At 34.9% G+C, this 8,933-nt stretch overlaps 1 non-coding gene across 1 annotated transcript; it reads right to left on the reverse strand.

The window, feature by feature from the left end:
• Positions 1–2,905: 2,905 nt before the first annotated feature.
• On the reverse strand, positions 2,906–2,969 carry LOC112066545 (small nucleolar RNA SNORD66). The gene has a single exon (XR_002892721.1). It is a non-coding gene; the product is annotated as a small nucleolar RNA SNORD66 (small nucleolar RNA).
• Positions 2,970–8,933: the final 5,964 nt, after the last annotated feature.

An 8,933-nucleotide genomic window follows, 5' to 3' on the forward strand; every position in this document is an offset into this window, starting at 1 on the left:
TGTAGAATTTTATAATGTACTGAAAACCAAAATGTGGATGATTTAAGTTTTTATTCTTTGCAATCATCCTTTATGTCCAAATTACTAGTCTGATAGAGGAAAATCATTGGATGAACTCTATTACAAAAAAAGTATTTGTTGCTAAGTCTGTATAATGCATAACATGCCTCCAAGTACAACATAAATATTGAAGGAGTAACACCCCAAATTTTAGAAGACATCTGTTGATTTTGCCTGCCTAGCATCCATCCCTCCTCTTCTGGTAGTAATGCTGTGATGTCTTTTGAAGAACTACTCCTCCACATCTTATCTTTGGTCATGTAATGCAAGTGTGGCCTTCCCCAATCCCCTAGTCCCTGACCAATCAGAATATTCCACGTGTTTGTCTCTAGTGATTGGCTCAGTGGTTCAAATTGTTTCTATGAGAGTCAGCCCTGGAACTTTATCCTAAAACCACTGAGGAAAGGGTGTTTCTATTCGGCTGGTGTTGCTACACTGGAAGAATGCAAACCTAATATTGCTGTTGGCCATCCTTGGTGGAAGGATCTGTTTTAGAGGACTAATTCTGTCTTATCTTCTCTCAGGATCTGATTTTTGGGAAATCCAAACCAAGACACCCATCAACATTCCAATACTACTTTTTTTGGTTCCATCAATATTACCTATGTGTCTACATAAACATTAGAGTCTTGGTCATTTCCATTATATTGTATCTTCATCTATTTGACCAGGCTAATCTCTATACACCTCTGTAGTCTTAGTATAGATGTCATTTTTCACAGGAAGATGTCACTGACCTCCCAAGTCTTAGTGAGATATCTCTTCTCAGTTCCATAACACCTTCTTTGTTGGCATAATATCACTCATTGCATTGTACTATATTGGCAGTTTAAATACATATAAATTCAATCCTCACCAGCCCCCTCCCTGACCTACTACACCTAACTAGATAGTTTGTGAGGGCAAGAAATATGTCTGTCTTTTTCAGAACTACATCCCCAGGGCTGGACACATAGAAGGTGCTAACATAATTACTGGAAGGAAAAGTAAGGTCAGAATTATCCTGTTTTATCTGGGGACTCCTACTCTTCCCAATCCTATCCACATAGGCACAGGTGCAAGAAGTGGCAGCCATGTTTGTACAACGTGACTCCATGCTCCTGATGGCGGATACATGGACCAAGGGAAGTACCTGACTCAAATATGGCCAATCAAATTCCTCCCGCCGGAATCTAGAGTAGTATTAAGAGTTTCATCTTTACATGGGCTATTCTCTTGAATGAATGAAAAGTAAAACCTCTGGAATTATGGCATGGTTACCACCATGTGAACAGAGTAACAGTTGACAGTTTGCCAGTAGAGAGAAAAAGAAATAAAACAAATGTCCTGAGATAAGTAGAGCTGGGAATAAGAAATGGCATCCCATGTCCTGTTCTAGCCCCTTCATGGGCTTCTGCCCTTCACGTCACTGAGATACTATGTCTCCTTAAAATAAACTCCTCCCCACCTTTCTTTTTAAAATTATTTTTGGCCTAAATTAGCATTAGTTGATTCTTGTTACATTCAAGCCAAAAGACAAAATTAGCAATCCATGACTTCAGTTAGCTTAACTATTCAATAGCCCCCTTTATCTGCAGTTTTGCTCTCTGTGGTTTCAGTTACCAGTGGCCAACCTTGGGCCCAAAATATTAAATGGAAAATTCTGGAAAAAAAGGAAATTCATAAGTTTTAAATTGCATGCCATTCTGAGTAGCATGATGAAATCTCACACCATCCCACTTCATTCCCCCCACCCCACGTGAATCATCCCTTTGTTCAGCGAATCCCACCAGTTAGTCACTTAGTAACCATCTTAGTTATCAGACTGAACGTTGTGGTATCACCGTGCTTGTGTTCAAGTCCCCCTTATTTTAGTTAATACTGGCTCCAAAGTGCAAGATTGGTGATGCTCGAATTCAGATGTACCAAAGAGAAGCCTTAAAGCGCTTCCGTTAAGTGAAAAGGTGAAAGTTCTCAATAAAGAAAATAAAATTGTATGCTAAGATTGCTAAGATCTACAGTAAGAAGGAATCCTCTATCCCTGAATTGTGAAGAAGGAAAAAAGAAATTCATGCTAGTTTTTCTGTCACACCTCAAACTGCTAATGTTATGACCACAGTGCAGGATAAGTAGTTATGATGGAAAAGGCATTATATTTGTACACTTAGATATTTTGAGGGAGAGAGACCACATTCACATAGCTTTTATTACAGTATAATTGTTCTATTTTATTATTAGTTATTGTTGTTAATCTCTTACTGTGCCTTATTTATAAATTAAATTTTATTATAGGTATGCATGTATAGGAAAAAACATAGTATATATAGAGCTCAGTAATATCTGTGGTTTCAGGTGTTCACTGGGGGTCTTGGAATATATCCTCCACAGATAAGGGGGGACCACTGTACTTAGAAATATCAATTTAACTGAATTTTCTATTTTCCTACAGAAAAGTTATATAAAAGTACTGTATTAGTCTGGGTTCTTCAGAGAAACAGAACTAATAGTATATATACAGAAAGAGAGAGAGATTATAGGAAATTGACTCACAGTAATAGAGACTGAGAAGTTCCTGGATCTTCAGTTGACCCAGGAGTGTCTGAATTTGAAGGCCTGAAAACCAGGAGAGCTGATGGTGTAAGTTCCAGTCTGAGTCCCTGTATGAAGGCTGGAGGAGACTGATGTCCAGGCTAGCAAACAATCATGCAGAAAGGGAATTCTCACTCTGCCTTTTTGTTCTAGTCAGGCCACCAGTGGATTGGATGAGACCCACCCACATTAGGGAGGGCAGTCTGCTTTACTCAGTCTGCCAATTCAAATGTTAATCTCATCCGAAAATACCCTCACAGACACACCCAGAATGTTTTACCAAATCTCTGGGCAATCAGTGGCCCAGTCAAGTTGGCACAAAAAAATAACCGTCATAAGCACTTTTGATGATATTTTTTTCCAGAGCAACTGTGAAATGGCAAAGAATATTCTTAGGAACATTAAATGGGAAATCTACAATTTTAACATAGATAAATAAGGATGTTATCAATTACTGACTTGGGGCATTCACTTCAATCAGGGGTAAATCTTGGGGAAAAAGGTAGCATTTTCAAATTCAGAGTTCCTCAAGGGCATGATGACTGATTGACATGCACATCTATAAGCCTCCTGATTACATATATTCTGTCCCCAGATGTCTGATTTTATTTTCAACTTTACTTTGCCGCATTTGAATAACCATCTAACAGATTACCTTGCACATAAATTTTATGAATGTTGTTATAATTTGCATGAATAATGTTTATACTTCTGTGGTAGATTTTATTTTCCAACCTATAACTTTTGCCATAAATTCCTAAATGCAAAAGAAGAAATTAAACAGCTTCTTAAGAACACTTGCTATATGTATAGACTTAATCAAATCAGTTATCTTTGCTTTTATCTACTTGTCAAAGTGTATTAAAATAATGCATTAGGAGTAGATTTAGGGTGAACTGAAGATGTAGGATTATGAATAACCATGCTAGGGCATACTGATAATGAAATCATCTAAAAGAAGCTGAAAAGGCTAATTATATCACTTTAAAAATGTATCTTATAATAAAAATTAAACTATATGACTAATATACTCCTTTAAAAACTATTTTTATTTTGATTAAACAAATAGATGTACATAGACTTAAAGGTCAAATAGATTTTCAAGGTTTATAATAAAAATTAGCACTCCCTTATCCTACTCAACAGCCCAATGACAATTCCTGCTCCCAAAGGTATAATCACTGTCAAATCTTTTTTAGCTAATTCTCCTGATGTTCAACTCATATTTCTAAATAACATGCTTTACTACTTTAAAAATTTTATTAGTTTAGATATTATTGACCATATCACTATCTACTATAAAAATATGAACATATAATACCTTATACATCCCTAATACACACATTATTCAAAATTTTTGTTAAACCGAAAGTTTATATTTTGTTAACAGTTAATCTGTATAGGATATGATGATTACATTTTCTTTTGATCTTTGTTTTTCCTGAAGTTAATAATTACTTTCTTTGTCATTTTCTCAGTTTTCCATGACCTATCATCACCATTTTATCCCCAAATTATTTGCTGGTGCAATACAGTCAAGTACATTATTACATCAGTACATTCAAAGACAGATAAATTAGCAGGTCATTTTCTTCCCCCCATGCAGGTGTCCTTGGAAGCTTTTGTCCTGCTGAGTTCTAGACTAATTTCTCTCTGTGACTAAAACCTCCTTTTCATCATCTCCTGAGAATTCCCTTAATTTTGTCCTGTATTATATTCTAGATTTCCTGAATACTGTGTCTTCCTCTTTCATGGTTTACTACCCCCTTTCTTTCTCTTTCCCTCCCTTCCTCCCTCCCTCCCTTCCTCCCTCCCTCCCTTCCTTTCTTCCTTCCTTCCCTCCTTCTTTCCTTCCTTTCATCCTTCCTTCTTGTTCTTTTCATTGTTGTTTTTGAGTAAAATTTCATGTAACTTCCTGAGACAATTTATGTACAAAGTAATTTTTTTTTAGTTTTGGCAAAACTAAAATTTTCTTTATTCTACCCTCATACATGACATATAGCTTGAGAGGGTATAGAATTCTAGGGTGCAAATTGTTTTCAATGAATTTTTAATTTTATTTTTCCAATTTTATTTAAATATAATTTACGTATCACATTATATAATTTTAGAAATATAACATGATGATTTGATACACTTATATATTGTTAAATGATTACCACAATATAGTTAACAACTCCATCACCTTACATAATTACCGTGTGTGTGTGTGTGTGTGTGTGTGTAGTGACAACATTTAAGATTTACTTTTAGCAACTTTCAAGTATACTATACAGTATTGTTACCTATAGTCACCATGCTGTACATTAAATCCTCAGGACTTATTTATTGTATAATTGGAAATTTGTACCCATTAATCAGCATCTCCTCATTTCCTCCACTCCTCAAGCCATGGCAAACATCATTCTACTCTGAGTTCAGCTTTTTAAAATTCCACATATAAGTGATATCATACAGTATTTGCATTTTTTCTGTATGACTTATTTCACTTAACATAATGTCCTCAAGTTTCATACATGTCATCTCAACTGGAAGGATTTCCTTCTTTCTCGTGTTGAATAATATTCATACATGAATATTCTTCATTCATTCATCTGTAGACAGACACATATTGTTTTTATATCCTGGCTATTGGGAATAGTGTGGAAATGAACATGGGAATGTGGATATTTCTTTAAGATTTGATTTCATTTCCTTTGGATATATACACAGAAGTGGGAATGCTGGGTTACATGGTAGTTCTATTTTTAATTTTTTGAGGAACCACCCTACAGTTTCCATAGTAGATGTACCAATTTACCTTTCCAGCAATAGTGTACAAGGATCCCATTTTTTCCACATCTTTGCCAACACTTTTTAATCTCATGTCTTTTTTTATGCAGCCATTCTAACAGGTGTGGAGTGATATTTCATTGTGGTTTTGATTTGCATTTTCCTGATGATTAGGGACGTTAAAATCTTTTCAAGTACTGCTTGGCCATTTGTATGTCTTCTTTGAAAAAATGTATTTTCAGGTCCTCTGCCCATTTTTTATTGGATTGTTTGGTTTTTTTGCTATTGAGTTGTGTTCCTTATATATTTTAATTATTAACCCCTTATCAGATGTTATGGAAATAGTTTCTCCCATTCCATAGGTTACCTTTTCATTTTATTGATTGTTTCTTTTGCTGTGCAGAAGCTTTTGTTTGACGTAGTCCAGTTTATTTACTTTTGCTTTTGTTACTTGTGCATTTCGTGCCATATCCAAACAATCATTGCCAAGACCGATGTCAAGGAGCTTTTCCCGTTTTCTCCTAGTAGTTTCACTGTTTCAGATCTTATGATTAAGTCTATAATTGATTTCAAATTAATTTTTGTAAGTGATGTAGGAAAGGGGTTCAATTTCATTCTTTTGCATGTGATTGTACACTTCCCAGTACCATTTATGGAAGAGATTATCCTTTCTCCATTGAGTATTCTTGGCTTCCTTGTCAAATATTAGTTGAAGCTAAATGTGAGAATTAATTTCTGGGCTCTACATTCTGTTCTATTGGTCTATGTGTCTATTTTTATGCCAGTACCATGTTGTTTTGATTACTTTGTTGCTTTGTAATATAGTTTGAAATCAGGAATTGTGATGCTTCCAGCTTTGTTCTTTCTCAGAAATGCTTTGGCACTCTGGGATCTTTTGTGGTTCCATATGAATTTCAGAATTATTTTTTTCTTTTTCAGTGAAAAAATGCCATTGGAATTTTGAGGGATTGCACTGAATCTATAGATGGCTTTGGATAGTATGGATATTTTAAAAATATTAATTCCTTCAATTCATAATCAGAGATAGCTTTCCATTTATTTTTATCTTCAATTTCTTTCATCAATGTCTTATACACTTCAGTGTGCAGATATTTCACTTCTTTGGTTAAATTTATTCCTAAGTATTTTTTTTTGGATACTATTGTAAATGGCCATGTTTTCTTATGTTCTTTATCAGATAGTTCATTGTTAGTGTTTATAAACACAACCAATTTTTGTATATTAATTTTACATACTGAAATTTTACTGAATTTATTTATTAGGTCTAACAGTTTTTTGGTGGAGCCTTTGGTATTTTTCTAAAAATAATATCATATCATCTGCAAACAGGCAATTTTACTTCTCTTCCTTACTGATTTGGATGTCTTTTATTTTGTTTATTTCCCTAATTATTCTGGCTAGGACTTTTAATACCATGCTGAATAGGAGTGGTGACAGTGGGCACCTTGTCTTGTTCCTGACCTCAGAGGAAAAGATTTCAACTTCTCACCATTGAGTATGATGTTATCTGTGGGCTTGTCATATATAGCTTATATTATGTTGAGGTATGTTCCTTCTATATTCACATTGTTCAGTCTTTATCATGAAAAGATACTGAATTTTGTCAAATGATTTTTCTGCATCTACTGAGATGTTCATATAATTTTTGTCTTGTATTCTATTCATGCTGTGAATCACACTTATTGCCTTGTATATGTTGAACCATCCTTGAATCCTAGGAATAAATTGCACTTGAGCACAGTGTATGATTCTTTTAGTGTGTTGTTGAATTTGGTTTGCTAATACATTGTTGGGAATTTTTACACCTATATTCATTTGGAATATTGGCCTGTAGCTTTCTTTTCTTATAGTGTCTTTATATGGCTTTGTGTCAGAGCTGGCCTTGTAAAATGAGTTTGGAAATATAGCCTCCTCTTCAGTTTTTTGGAAGAGTTCAGGAAGGATCGGCAACAGTTCTTCATTTATTTATTTTAATTAATTAATTAATTAATTAATTTTGGGCTGTGTTGGGTCTTCGTTGCTGCACTCAGGCTTTCTCTAGTTGCAGCGAGCAGGGACTACTCTTCGTTGTGGTGCACAGGCTTCTCATCGCGATGGCTTCTCTTGTTGCAGTGCATGGACTCTAGGCGCGTGGGCTTCAGTAGTTGTGGCATGTGGGCTCTGTAGTTGTGGCTCATGGGCTCTAGAGCGCAGGCTTGGTAGTTGTGGTGCACAGGCTCAGTTGCTCCGTGGCATGTGGGATCTTCCCAGACCAGGGCTTGAACCCGTGTCCCCTGCATTGGCAGGTGTATTCTTAACCACTGCGCCACCAGGGAAGTCCCAGCAATAGTTCTTTAAATGTTCGATAAAATTCACCAGAGAAAACTTTTCGTACTGTGCTTTTCTTTGTTTGGAGGCTTTTGATTACTTCAGCTCCTTACTAGCAATTGGTCTGTTCCTATTTTCAATTTCTTTATGATTCATTCTTCGTAGGTTGTATGTGTCTAGGGATTTATCCATTTTCTTTTTAGATTATCCAGTTTATTGGCATATAATTGTTCACAGTAGTCTCTTATGAGCGTTTGCATTTCTGTGATATCTTTTGTAATGTGTCCTCTTTCATTTCTGATTTTGAATCTTCTCTCATTTTTTCTTAGTTAGTCCTTATTATTTCCTTTCTTCTGCTAATTTTGGGCTTAGTTTATGCGTCCTTGTCTAATTCCTTAAGTTGTAAAGTTAAGTTTTTTATTTGAGATCTTTCTTTTGTGTAATGTAGGAGCTTACCACTATGAACACTCCTCTTAGTACTGCTTTTGCTTCATCCCATAAGTTTTGGCATGTTGATTTTCCACTTTTGTTTGTTTCAAAATATATTTTTAATTTTCCTTTAGATTTCTTTCTTTACCCATGAGTTGTTTAGAAAAGTGTTAATTTCCACATAGTTGTGAATTTTCCAGTTCTTCTATTGTTATTGATTTCTAGTTTCATTACATTGTGGTCAGAAGAGATACTTGGTATAATTTCAATCTTCTTAAATTTGCTGAGACTTGTTTTGTGACTTAACATATGATCTATTCTGGAGAGTTTGTGTGGACTTAAGAAGAATGTTTGTTCTGCTAATGTTGGATACAATATTCTGTATAAGTCTGTTAGGTCCATTTCATCTAAAATGTAATTCAAGTGCAACATTTCCTTATTGATTGTCTGTCTGGATGATCTATCCATTGTTGAGTGTGGGATATTGATGTCCCTTCATATTCTACTATTATTTTTTGTTGTCTATTTCTCCCTTCAGATCTGTATTTGCTTTGTATGTTTAGATCCATTTATGTTGGGTGCATATATATTTATGATTGTTATAGCCTCTTGATGTGTTGACCCCTTTATCATATATAATGAGCTTCTTTGTCTCTTATTACAGTTTCTGACTTAAAGTCTATTTTTTCTTATATAAGTATAGCTACCCTTGCTCTCTTTAGTTTCCACTTGCATGGAATATCTTTCCCCATCCCTTCACTTTGAGCCTATGTGTG

This window comes from Physeter macrocephalus, chromosome 15 (genome assembly GCF_002837175.3).
Source record: "Physeter macrocephalus isolate SW-GA chromosome 15, ASM283717v5, whole genome shotgun sequence".
Classification (NCBI taxonomy): domain Eukaryota; kingdom Metazoa; phylum Chordata; class Mammalia; order Artiodactyla; family Physeteridae; genus Physeter; species Physeter macrocephalus.